This window comes from Dendroctonus ponderosae, unplaced genomic scaffold (genome assembly GCF_020466585.1).
Source record: "Dendroctonus ponderosae isolate FM_Combo_2020 unplaced genomic scaffold, Dpon_F_20191213v2 Dpon_F_20191213_5, whole genome shotgun sequence".
In the NCBI taxonomy this organism is placed as follows: domain Eukaryota; kingdom Metazoa; phylum Arthropoda; class Insecta; order Coleoptera; family Curculionidae; genus Dendroctonus; species Dendroctonus ponderosae.
In genome coordinates, this window is record NW_026018715.1 from 6124687 (window position 1) to 6139195 (window position 14509).

The 14509-nt window shown below is 32.6% G+C and overlaps 1 protein-coding gene across 1 annotated transcript in view; it reads left to right on the forward strand.

The window, feature by feature from the left end:
- LOC109539609 (polypyrimidine tract-binding protein 2) overlaps nt 1-14509 on the forward strand; it is a gene marked incomplete in the record, with an annotated part of 399312 nt that overhangs the window by 216517 nt on the left and 168286 nt on the right.

Here is a 14509-nt window from a genome sequence, read left to right on the forward strand (position 1 = left end):
TGAACCAATAAAAATTCGAGATTCGAGGTTTTTCGGTATTTGTTTTGCTCCAACCTTAAAATTCCCTGCTGATGATTTTTATGTGTAAATGCTTTCGTTGTTGTCGTTTTTGTCTAAAGTTTAGGTTTATTCAAATTCATGGAGTTAAAGATAATGTTCATTTTTACAAGCAATTATTTAAAGTGGTATTATCAGCAATTCGGTAACTCGATCACAGTAGAATAACTTGCAATGGAAAATCTACCTTTTTGTCAAAACACGCCTGTTGACTGTTGCATACGCAGCATGGCAATTCTCTATAACTTTGAAACTGGCCAGTGACTACTACTGACTACTACTTTCAGTCCAGGAGAAACTTTCGAGAAAAATGCGTATAAAGATGCAAATCCCTTAGACTGGGAAACGTCAGGAATAAATTCATTTTCGCGAGGCCCTCAAAACCCTAAAAATCATCAATTTTTTTTGTCTTCAGCTTTCTTTTTACCTTACTTTTTAATTTAACCTTTTATTATGCACTAATAAATAATAATTAAATAAAATCGAATAGTAAATTTCATTTTGATCGTTTATATCGAAATATATGTCGAGTTTGTGCTTTATTTCTTTTGTGACGCAAATCCAGAGCACCTTTCGCCACCAGATGGAAATTCTGGTTTTACTTTCGCATAAAACTGTCAAGAAAAGATTTTCCACAGAAATGTAACTCGTTTCCTAATAAATTAAGGCAGAGAGCGGATTTGAAGCAATAGTGAAGTGTAAATGAAACAATAAACAGTAAAGTTTTCAAGAACATTAAATCAAAGTAACTCACTAGGCATGTTGGAAAGTTCAAAATCCTTTTATATACAATATACAGGATGTTGTTTATTAGGTACGAAAAATTATAGGTGATTTTAAATGCGGGATGATAATAGTACTGTGCTCTATAAATGATTGCATAAAAAAATTTACTAGGAAAATATAGAATTTTTTAATTTGGAAAATACCGCGAAATATTTTTGATACAAATATCTCTTGTAACCTTAGCAGTGGATGGTTTTAAATTATAACATTTGTAACTTCGACTCGTACATCAGTGGCAATGTTTCTGATTAAAATTCATTCATGAAAGGGTCATAAAAACTCAAATAAATTTTTACGAAATGTAAAAAATAATGGATTTTATTTAGTAAAGAACCATGGAGGTTTTTTCTCTACGTTACTTTACTTTACTAAATTAAAGATTTATTTTCAATTTACGAATCGGCGATTTCATTAACTAAACTATGTCCAGAATATATTCGCGATTGGTTCCAATCATATGATTTCATTGTATTTTATTATATGTTCTACTAAGACTCGTGCAGCCATGCTACACTTTATATTAAATACAACATTTAAAGCCTCAACCAGCATCATCCTTTAATGATTAAACAGTCCTTATAGATCAATATCTAAAATATTACGTGGATGATTTTAATTTTGATCTGAATTGGAGCATTAAGTATTTGATCTTAATTATTTTCTTTGTTTTTCAGGTATGTGCTCATCAAAAATTTACATCAATCACTTACCAATAGTTTCAAAAATCTGGTAAGCCTTATAATTAGTTGTAACTATTTCCATTTGGAATCTTTCCATATGCTGTACGTTTCAGTATATCAGAAGAATAGTGAAAAAATGAAAATAATAACTAAAAACCGTATAACAATAGCAATCCAATATGTTATTTAATAGTCGCGTTTATATTAATCAGGCAACGTGACAATCGGTTTAATCATTTAAATTTGGTTGGCATCGTTTTGGTACATTTTTACGTTCAACATAAGCGTTTCCAAATCAGACGAAGAAGAAAAATGTTATCATTGCAAGATGAAAAAGTTTATTTTTGACATCACCCTATAAATAAAGAAGATAGGGGAAATATAAAAAATAGTTTTGAGATATGAGGTTTATCTTTGTGTCTTTGATGTTGAAATCGAGCAAATGTTTCAAAAAAGTGGAAAACTTAGAGCAACTTTGCATTGTTTCATTTGCCACCCTTTTGAAACTTTGTTTAAAGAACTCTAAAGAACTCTTCAAAAACACGGACTGGTAGAAAAATAATTTCCGGTTCCAACAAAGTTTAATATGAACCACATGAATATGTGGAGCTGAATAAAATGTCTTCAAACTCAATGTTAAGTTGCTAAACACTACAGGCAAAAAAGTATTGCCTTTCAGAGTTATTTTCAGATATTGAATTCCTAAGAAAGGATTTTCGACCCTTATTTCGGCCACATGGATATGTATTATTTTGCTCTCTGTTCATTTTGCGGGGCAAACATGAACTGTTCATGCGAACCCATGCTTAAATCTAAAGTGCCCTAGATGTATAGGTTACAATTCTTCCAAATCTTCTTGTTAAACTTGTCGTAAACTGAGATTTTTCTTGCATTTTAAGCTTCGGCAAAAATATGGAATTGTGCTTATTGAGGCTGGCTGACTGAGTTAAATTTGTTGTTTGTGGTTTTCGGTAGCTTGTACACTTTCTGAGCTTTACAAAATCCGAATATCACTTATCCTGCCCGACATTTCTTTTTCCAAGAAGCAGGGATATTTTTTTGTTTACGTTTGCAAACGCGAATGCGATGATCTGAAGATCTCCATGAGACAGGCCATTATGCAAGTGAGATGCTGTGAGAATATATCCGAATAGACGTTTTTCTTGAGCTTCTAAAAACATTTTTTTCACATTATCTATAAGAATTGTGACAATCCTTGCTCAATTTTGTCCAGACATTTTTCGAATGGAGATCTAAACACTTACAATTTTGAAGTCATTCGCACTGAAATATTATGATTGTCGAGCTCGAGGCAATTTTGCATTGCACTTTGATTACTTTTTGGTGTATACAAAAAATATCATTTTAATTTTAATTGAGATCCAGATAATTTAAAAAAGCGAACAGGAACGTTAAAACTTAAGTTTTACCAAAATTACAAGTCTATTACATCAAAACCAAATTATTTTTTATTTTAAACGAAGCAAAAGTAAACAAATTCAGACCTTCGGAATCAACTCCCTGTGTAAGTAAATGAAAAAACGACAAATCGCCTTAAAATATTTACTTTTGGAGATGCATAAGCGCACACATTGTTCACAAGACGACTGTTGAATTGAGATGACTAAAGCGACCATTCATTTTCATTCAAGTTTTTTTGAAACTTTTACGAAACGTTTGAAACTAAATGAATGGTTTAAGGTGGAAGCTTCTCCTTAAATCAAAAAATATGTCTAAACCCCAAAAATCACGATATAACTTATACATGTTTAATTTTTTTTAATTGTCTTTGTATCTAACTATGTGAGCTTTTAAACTTTTAACAGATAGATTAAACTTGCATGTAAATTATATTTAACCTATATGCTAAGTGTGTAAATAAATAAACCAGATTCTGAGACTCTTTTAGCCATTACTACTAATGCCGTTTTTAAAAGGGTGAAAAGCTGAATGATTATGTTACAGAGTGGCACTTTTTGTGCAGAAACGCAATTATCTGAGTAGTGTAATGAACATTTTAAATTAACGTAATATCTCTTACCATTTAGGGGTAAAATAACACAAAGTACATGTAGTAGAGTCCGTGAAGCCGTCTTGAAATAAAGGTTTCCCAGGACGTACCGTCTCTTGTATAAATAGTCCGGACTCCCTAATGTAATTAAATACAAACCTACAAAGGCAAATAAACCGTTTTCCAAGTTTAAAAATGAAAACTTTGCTACAGGCTGGCTGGAAGGAATATTAAAAAAAAACGAACTTGCAAAGTCTTCGCGGGGGATTTAGGGAAAATTATACTGATATTAAAAATACATTTAGAAGTCTTGAGCCGTGGGACAATTTTTCCAACAGTAACCAAGCAGCCGCGAGTTTGGAACTGGTTTAATGGGAGTTTTAATATTTATGCCCGAACCTGTTTCTATAAAAAGGGAAAGAAATCAGATGCAAAATGGATGCAAGGCTTCTGGGTGAATTGAATTTTTTGCTGAATGCTGCATTTGCTTGAATATTTCATGAAACCGATGCACTGTGTTGTATTGTTACCGAATTTGCCACATACTGTTCGGAACAATAATTACTGTTCAACGTTTTGCAAATGTCCACAACCGAAATTTTATATATCCATAATAAACCGCAACAAAGTCAAATTAATAATGTACTATGCAATTATAAAATAGAGTTTCAATATCAAAATGTGATTATATTGGCTTCTATTTTAATTTCGGTGCCCATTACCTAAACATACAGTTTTGCACGATATGTTCGATGCGAATTGATTGAGGATGGATATATATGATGAATGATTGGCTTTTCATATCATAGTTCGAATGTGGAGCTTGTAATCGGGGGCATTCGCGTGAAATTTGATACGTCAATTCTCATCAATTAATTAGGAAAATCCTCTGTTACAAAGTTTAGACTCTAAAGTTAAAATTTTTACTGCTTTGTCAGCCATTCTTCATTACACCGTTCTGTGCGTCTGCTTTCTCAGTTTCTGATTTTGGCAAAAACATTTCTCGCTATGTTTAGTTTCTGTGCTCTTGTATATTGCTACTATTTACATTGTTTAATAAGTAGCTTTTGTTGCCGATTTTGTCTATAGGGAAATGGTAAAACTAGGCCTTTTTGGAAATGGGATTTTTGGAACTTGGAAATGGCAATAATCGAATTGTTTCCATATCGATAAATTACGATTTTTTCGAATTCTTTTCCTCAGAAGAGATCCTCAGCTGAAATGCAGGGAGATCTATACACGGGTGAAAATGTGTGGAACATGCTGCAAAATTGAACGCGATTAAATAGGATACATCAATCCAATCATTCAACATTCATGGCTCAAATCATTAGTGATCAAACGTGCGTTTGTTTGCGAAAAGACCTATTTTAAAGTAAGCCACATAAATCGGAGCTGAGACATCAACAACGAAAATAGCAATGAGAAGAACCGAAATGAAAATACTAAGAACCATCATGAAGAGATAGAAAGTATAATTTTTGCAGAAACTTGGGTTATTTCATCTTTTTATTAATTAGGAAATTTTATATATCCGGTTCTCTAGCCTTCTGCGCCTTCCAGTCCCTGGCCTCAAGTCTCTTCTATTCTCCTGTTGACTGTAGGTTTCTCTCCTGCGTGGCTTTTTGTATTGCACCCATCCATGTCAACTTGTATTTTAATTTAAAAATATTATCATAAATTGCCAGAAATTAGTGGGCGTGGAAGGGTTTTAATAAGATACTTTCTGATTCAACTGTCCGACTGGGTGTGCAGTTAAGGTCCACATAAAAAGTGTTGCATTTCCATAGTTAGCCTTACAAGCTTAATTGAAAGTATAATTTATCAATTAATGCCTGATATTGAGCAACATACAGAAATCATAAAACCTGTCTAGGCCTGATCTAGACAGTCAAACTGATATATTGATAAGTTACTTTTACTTAGCTAGCTTATTAGCTTTAACTAATATTAAACTTCTATAACCATTTTATAGTCCGGTTTTATCTGATTATTCTGTTTTTAACCACTAAGATGGAACTAATGGCAAAATTATCTACCCTCACCATACCAAGACATGGAACAGCTTTTTATCTGACCATGGTTTAATTAACAATTTACCCATAGCGAATGAGAGTAATTGATATCAGAAATAAACCTTGCAAGGAAAAGAGCAGATTTCTTATGTTTGTCAGTTTTTTGCTTCAGTTTTGTTAAGTTTATTTTCCAGTTTACACTGATTGAAAATTCTTAGACTCGTCTAATTGGTTCTTTTCTTTGTCACGAGCAAAAAACAATCACAATAGTATCCACCTCATTGAGAATCACCCCCCACATACTTCATTATGCTATTCGAGTTCGCACACTGAAAGCGTAGAGCAGGGAACGAATTTGGTACATTTTGAAAATGCCTTCAAGGGCTTATTCGGATTGATTACCCCTCGTGTGAGGGTTATTGAAACTTGCCAAATTGTGAATTTATGCCAATTCCGGTTACAAAACAGTCGAGCGGCAATAAAAACCAATAAATTTTTGCAATTTGCTGAAAAAACCATACAATCCGAGTAATGCCAATGTTGGCACAGCTAAACGGCAGATTTATTGTGCGCTTTCGTCAATTTGCATCGTGTGTTGTTTTCTTTAATAGGAAAATGTTATTCTGTGTTAAGTGCCTATATACAGAATGTCCAGAAATTTGTTGCAATTATTTTTCGATATATTTGATCACTTAATATTGGACTTTTCTCTCACTTTAGTTTACCTCCTATAAATTAGCTTATCATTTAGCAGCATCATCAATTTTTAGCAGATGTTTTGCAATTATTTTTATGATAATCGAATTAATTCTTAACGCACTGTAGAGCATTAGAAGCAATATGTTAGCTTTCGAATAACTTTTGTGTGGATGACATTTGTTTTGTTTTGGCTAAAAGATATTAAAATAATTAAAAATCTAATTAACCCCATGGTTCCTTAGTTGTTTGGTAGCTTAGTAAGCTCGAATGGTTTGGTACGATTAAGTCGTCTGGTAAATTTTCCACATCGAGGAGCCTAGACGCTTCTTCGTTGATGTTATGTTGGAGGCGAGTTTCGTGTGAGACGGCATATCGTTGAATAATTGATGTAACTGTTTCGACGTTGATGTCACAATGTAAAGCGCAAAATTGGAATAATTTTTTTTTAATTGGATATTGAAGTGTGAAGATTTTACCTTCTCTGACTTAAATTATATAATATAAAAGATGTCATTCAAAGTTGACAAAAAAGTTGATTTTTTGAAACAAACTGATTTTTATTCGTTTACCATTTACCACACGTGTGCTCAGAATTGTTCAGTCTTTCGGCCGTTTGTCAGCGATTTTCGGCAGGTTGTCCGACCTGAAGTAAAGTCTGCAATGTTTCCTGATGTGTGCTGACCTGTGAATGGCTTCGTATACAAGTCCCGAAACCCCTAGTTTCCGAACCTGTAATATTGACTCCTAATGGTCCCGAATTCGCTTGAATTGATCTTTGGCAATGGCAATCTCATGACTAGATTTATTGCTCAAAGTTCCTCTTAAATTAGGTGTTCCGGTTGGTTAGAACCAAAATGTTGCATCAATGAGTGGACTGTATATATGTGGAGCTAAAAACACGTGCTGTGGGGCCCTACTCTAATTCTATTTCTAACCCAAAAACTACATCTTTCTTCTACGTATTAAAACCATAACACTTTTGTCTTTTTTCCGCACACCATCTCGAGATGTTCATCGAAGACCATGATTTTTTTTAGCAAAAGCTTTGCGGGAATCTTGACATGCATTCTGTATTCCCACCTTGTTGCAACCGTCGGTTTTTTCCGGATCTTTTTCTTAAGCTCCTGTTTCTCATGAGTTAAACGAAAACGACTGAGTGAATAATCACACCGGCACTTCCCATTAAATTAGACGATTTAACCGTTTAATTGAAGGTGATAAATCAGACAGGCCCACTCGAATAATTATTGGGTACGTGCCAATTTTTGTTCGCTTTCTTTAAATTGGCCAAGAAACCGACGTGCGCGCTTGCTTGTCTTTCGCAAATTTTTGCCATAGATTTTCTTTTATTTAAATTGAGGGTTAAATGGTACCCAACTCGGCCCTCTTATCCGTCGCTGAGTATTAGTCCTTCTTAAAACCTTTTCCTCCGTTCCCAGTTGTCAGAAATGCAAATTATCTGCTTCAGATCTGTTCAAAACCTTTGCGGCTCACATAGATATAATGCAGTTCTTCTTATCAGGACAAATAATTCAAGTTATCTGTATTTACTTATGATCTTTGATCTTCTTTAGTTTTCATTGACAAGTAGGTACTTTTGTTCACATTATCGCACATCTGATTTTCAGAAATTCCGGAAAGACCTTTTCTGCTTTCAATTTCTGCCGTAAAAGAAATGGGTAATTTTATTGGAAACATTTCCGGGCATTATAAAGCGGAAGTGATTTGGGGAGGAAAGGACAGGTCAAAAAAATCGATAATAAGTAACGAGTTTGATATGGGAGGAATATCATTTGCCTAAATTTTGGATGAAAAAAGGACCCACGCATTTTCCGGGAGGAGGCTAACTAAAAGCTCATCAAAGGAAAACTTTGAAGCTTTGGTGTATAATTCAAGTATGGTTTTGAACAAATTTATTAGGCATCCCATACTCCCAAATAAATGAAAAAATATATGATAATTGATCTAACGGCGGTGTAGACTTTTATATAGATTTTAAGAGGAAGAATGAAATAATCAATGTACTAACGGTAACAAACAATATAAATAAAAATACCGGATTATCTGAAGCACACTAAAATAAGCTAAGGAAGCAAAAAATGAGTAAAGTTTTAAATTGTGCCCCCAGTATAACATTAGCAGCAAATAAAAAACGAAGAAACATCTATAAGCAACAACGCATAGAGAAACGTGAAGATTCACAAATAAGTTATCAAAAACATTTCGAAATATACTTTTTGAAGAAAACAGATCAGGAAACGTTTATATAAAGCAATTTTGAAATAATTCTAAATTTGCTCAACGTTGTTGTTTTATTTCTTTTCGAAAATATTAAGGGTTTATTTGATCTTCAATGGTCTATGCTACGTTCTACATTAATTTATGCATATACTATGGCATTTTTGTTGTAATATCGTTTAGAACTAAGTCAGACTTTAATCAAATAAAACAGTTCGATGTATTGACAATGATAAAGCCAGGTCATTAAAAAGGAATTTATCCATTGGCTTATCGAAAAATATTGCGTTTTTACCAACTGTTATTGTTTGCGTTGGCACCTACTTTTTTGTTGATATTAACTCAAATAGGCTTGAAATAATTTACATGTATGAATGAAGCGTTGCTTATTTCACATTTAGACCTACTATAAATGAAACTTTCCGTACAGTTTTTCTGTCGTCATGGAAAGATGGGATCAAACATTAATCATAAAGGTTTTGAAAAACATTTATAGAAGTAACTTTCAAAGTTTCCATTGATATTGTAAAATTTATGAGCAGACTTTATTAATTAGGAAAATTAATACATTATATTCTAAAACTTGCCGTATTAATTTTTCGAACGGAGGCCCTGTTTTAAATACTTTTCGGCTTCCGCTTTTGAAAAACTTTTTTAATTACATTACAGTTGTTCGAAGGTTTCAAACGTGTATAATAGAGCTCTAAGAATAATGAAAAGTAACAAAGAATTATTTCGTTTTATAGCTTTAAACATTTTAAATTTGATGTGTTTTAAAAAAAACCTAATCGCCCAGCGTGTTTCAGGCCCTCACTCTGAAGAATAAAACAGGCAAAATAGGGTAAAAAGAAGAGAACTAGCTCAATACCAAACGCTAGAAAAACTCATAAATGATAGTAAAAGTATTTAACGTAATGTTTTAACGGTATATTCTTAGGGATTAACGGTAGCGTGGTGGCAGCCACTCTGAAAACGGTAGACCTGCCAAGCCTATTTGGAAGTTTTGGTTCCAGGTTGCCTCGGTGCACCCCAGGGGGTCGGTAAACTGTCCAAAAGTTCTTAACATTTTACTTGAAGAAATAGTGTCGATTAGAAGCTCAAGAGCAATAGCAATATCTCAATACAATAAAAAATTATATTATACACTGAAGAGATAAGCAACTCACAAATGCACAGAACTAACAAGAAATTAACAGCTATTGTAATCTAGAGGGTGACCCATTGACGATGGGCTCTTACATATTTTTCATTTCTTATGATTTACTATTTTATGTTATTTATTTGGTATATTTATTTTTGTTGCCCAAGTTTAGAAGGTTCGATGTTGAAATGTACAGGGTTTCCTCATAAAATGACACCCCTCCTAGATCGTTTATTTAAAAAACTGGGGAAGTGACGAAGACCAAAAGTTGTTTAATTTTACTCATTTTTTTAAATCTGAGTTTAAACTAAAAATATAAAACACGGAAATGTCAAAACTTGACATACAGTATTTTTTTAATGAATCACCCTATGTATTTTTAGACATGCCAATAGGTTTTTTTCCTGATTTCAAAATAAATGTTTGCCTATATTTGAATTAGCCGTTTTGCATATATTACGTTTTAAAAATTATCAATAGCAACAGATAAAAGTACCCTTCGAATTCGACAAGGCGCTCCTTCCACCCCATAACGTTCTTCCGCTAGCACTTTTTTTAAATGAAAATGCTGATATTTTGATTGGACGAGCGGGTCCATTCAATGTCCTCCAAATAGCCTCGACCTAACCCCTCTTGATTCTTTTATCTGGGGTTATTTGAAAAATATGATGTATTAGACTATAGTTAACCGCCTTAAAATTATGGATGCAATTAACGATATTAATATTAATCATAAACAATATATTCAAAACGTTGTAGATAAAGTTGTAGTAGATTATAAAGTATGGCTAGCGCTAAACGGTGGTCATATACAAAATCAGTGATTTTATTGATTTTGTTTTTATTTAATTATTTGCTCTGAAATTTATAGCAGCAATAAATCCCGTTATGTTGTTTTTCTATAGTTTTTTGCTTCATTTTAGGCTATTTTAATTTGTTGCTATTTAAAACTTTTAAAACATTATCCAGAAAAAACGGCTAATACAAATCTAGGCAATATATATATTTCTGAAATCGGGAATAAAAATCCAATACACTTGTCAACCAAAAAGATATACCTATGATGTTTCATTAAAAAAAAAACGTTCTTAAATTTTGACATTTCCTTGATTTATATTTTTATTTTAAATTTAAATTTAACAAATTTGAGAAAATTCCGATTTTGTGTTAGTCAATTTCCCAATTTTTTGTAATAAACAATCTAAGGGGGGTGTCAACTTATGAGGAAACACCCTGTACCTACATTTATCTAAACACAAATTAATGTCGTCTCAATTAAATCCATTTAAGTTCGTGGTCTTGAAATGATCATTTTTTAAATATTGCGATTGATTAGAATGTTTAAATAACTCTACTGCATTGATAAGAACAAGTTAACTCTAAAACGTGTTCAAATCAATTCATTTAAGTGGGTAGCAAGTTGCACACGCAAAAACAATGTTATATTTGGACGATTGATAGAACATATACGAGAGTACGGATCAATTTGTAAACTGAAAGGCAAAACTGATAGTGACATGAACGTAAAGTGTATCGTAGTAATAAAAAAGGGACAGTTGCTAATCCATCAGTTTTAAGTTGGCAAAGTGAAACAGAATGCGACACCCAAGAAATCAAGCAAATAAGGATATACATCAAAAAATGTAAGAGTAAGTGGGCACAAAAAACAATTTACTGTGGGTGAATTTTGTAAAGATTTTGGATCTGATGTCTGATCTTTAGTTTAGTTGACCAGTTGAAAGTTTTAGTTAGTGTTATATAAAAATATACATTTGATTTGAAGAAAAAAAATATTGTGTGGATAATCTGAATCGTACAAACTACAGCAAGATGTTTTCAATATTTTATAAAACAAATATAAAAAATTTGCCACAAATTTGTATGGCATCCAATTCGTATTTTCAAATCAATTATCAATCAATCAAAATAAACTGTATTTTCTTGATGATACACTTTATATATTTACTATTTTTATTGTTTTCTCGCTTTTTTCCTAATAAATACATCACCCTTCAAAATTCTCTTCACAGCTAAATTTACTGGCGTTTTTCCAAACGTCTACATTTTCCATATCAAATCCTTATAAATAAAAGGATATCTGACACATTCGCCAAAAGGGGAAAACGTTGGGATTTCAGGCGAATTAACGAGGTTTTGATGTAATAGGGGAACGTAATTTTTGATGCCTCGAATAAGAAAAGCCAAAGGAAATCGAGCAATTAAATGGCAACAGTAACCCAATTTGGAGGAAATAGGAACTTTATTGTTTCTTTTTCGGCGTGTAGGAGTTTTCAGAAGCGTTATTGTAGCTTAGAGGATTAGTGGAAATATTTCTAATGTTTTCAAATTTTTTACTGTAGAAATACACTAATTTTTAAAAATAAGTTTGACGTTCCATTTATGTTAATTTGATTAAAAAAAGTTTTGAAAAAAGGGGGAATTTCCTAGTTGGGATATGCAGATTTTGCTCAATGGGGAGATTCATGAACGTATGTCATCAATAACAATTTTTTTCACAAACTGTTTGTTGGGTATTTCGGCTGAAGCATTTTTGTTTTTCGCCTCAAAAAAAATTTCACTGTGATAATTTGTCTGTGAAACAGTAAATTATTTTGAGGCGAAATAACCAACAAACATTTTGTGAAAAAATGAATTCGCCTCAATAATATAGCCTCAACAACTTATCATCAAAAACTGTGTAATGTTAATGTCAATTTTAAATGCCAAATATTGTAAAAGTCTAAAAAAATAGTTGAATTTTTCACACACTGTAACACCTTTTGAACTAAGTTGGCTAAAATCTTCACATTTTAGTCTCGGAATTTGTGGTAGCATTTTTTGAGCTCATTAGAGACACTCTATTGAAAATTAGCGTAGAGCCTCTATCCTCTCCTTTTTATAACAATAGCCACTTATACCAGTTAGTTTATTCTCTATACTTTTAATATTTTCATACTGTCTGTCTACTAATGAATTACTTATCGATATAATCCACTTTGCGATCCTTGATTTTACACTAAATCTTCGTTTCGGCTACAAAATACCGTCTTTTCAATTACTCTTATGCCATATCCCTTATTAATTAACATGGGAAAACATGTTTGAAATAAGCATTTGAAAATTGTGGCCGCTATCTTAGGTTTCCTTTTATATTTGAGCTTCAGTCTAGTCAGCTATACTCGTTTTTCCCATTTGATGCGCCGTGAAGATCTAGCTTTAATTAGGTAATAACTGTGCACCTGAGAAACTCTTTCGCAGCCAGACATTTTGTGTATAACCCTCTTTATTCGAATTAGATCAGATTAGTATGGCGTGCACGTATTCGCGTCCCCTTTCTATCGGACTCATGCCGAAGATGTCTGACCCAAGGCAAATCTTTTAAGCATTTAGACTTAACTGTTGGACATCTCTTATAATACTCTAATAGGATGGGATGGCTTTACTCGTTTCGCCCTTTGGGTATGCAGACGGAGTAGAACCGAAAGTAGACTTTTGCTTTTTACTCTTTTGCTTAAGCAGTCGCTGATGTCCATCTTTATATCTCATTGATAAACATTTATTTATAAGAGCGCCCAGAATATGTCCAAAATTGATGTTTTTCTTAAGAACCAAATTTATATGCAAACATGTTTTAATTTGAATTAATTTTGGTAATTAACGTAATATCAGAATTAGTATTTTGTACAATTGAACGTGAAACATACCTAGTAAAATAAAAACCCATTAAACAAAATTTATTTTGAAGCTTTGCCAAACGCGCTTTTGCTTAGTATCCAGAAGTTTGCCTATTTTATTGCATCTTTGTAATGACAAACTCTGTGCATTTTTTGACTAAACTAACTAAAGGCGTTTAGTGAAATCTTAACCGGTTAATTTTACAAATATTTTACCTGTTGTTTTGTTTCTTGTCTTTCTAATCTAAATTAATTATTGGCAAATAAGTGCATCGCCCGACGTAAATTGGCCCTAACTGTTTAGATCGAATTAGATAAAGCGAGTTCACGGTTCGCCTGTGAGACCTAAAATAATTATAAGTGGCGGAACTAATCAAGAATCCTGTAAAAATATAATTTTCAGTTTTATCAACAAACAAGCACCGTTAAGAGCGCAACAGGGTTTATTTTTAATGTGTTTATGGTTGAGTGACTAATCCCATTATTTATTTATCTCAAGTTGAATAGCTTAAAAACGCTAAAAGGTCTTTTGGCTTAATTTGGCATGGAAAAGGGAAATTTCCATATTTCATTTAAACAAGTTGCTTGGGTGAGGACACAAAACCGTAAATTGAAAACTGATATGATTATCCGTGATAATTTCGAGTAGTTTGGGTTCACAAATAAGATTTTTGCAGAAAGTACAATTCCAATTTTAAATTGCTGTTGAAGCACCGTTTTTCAACTATACTAGATAATCTAGTGAACGAGAAAACATATGCTCAAGACAGCCAGACGGGTCAATTAGGAAAATTGCTACACAACTAGAACCTAAGGTACTTGTAGTCTGCGTTAATCATGTGAGAAACTACGAAAACATGGAAAAAATTATATAATGAGAATAAAACCCTGACGATAAAATAGAAATGTCAACCACTGATCAATGATGTGTGTTATTTGTTGACTTTTTATTTCAGTCTTAGAATTATTATACGGCTACATAACTTCTGGTTTAAATACTCGTAGATATATACAGAGTGATTCAAAATTGGCGTCATTTCTTTTAAGGGGTGGTATAGGCTCCCTCGGGGAGTACGAGAAAAATATTGACAAATTTTTTTTCGAAAATTTCTGGAAGATATTAACAGTTGAAGATCGAATTTCAACTTTGTTATTAAGCATTATTTTGAAATTGTTCCATGTTTAATTGGTAGCATATTGGAATACTT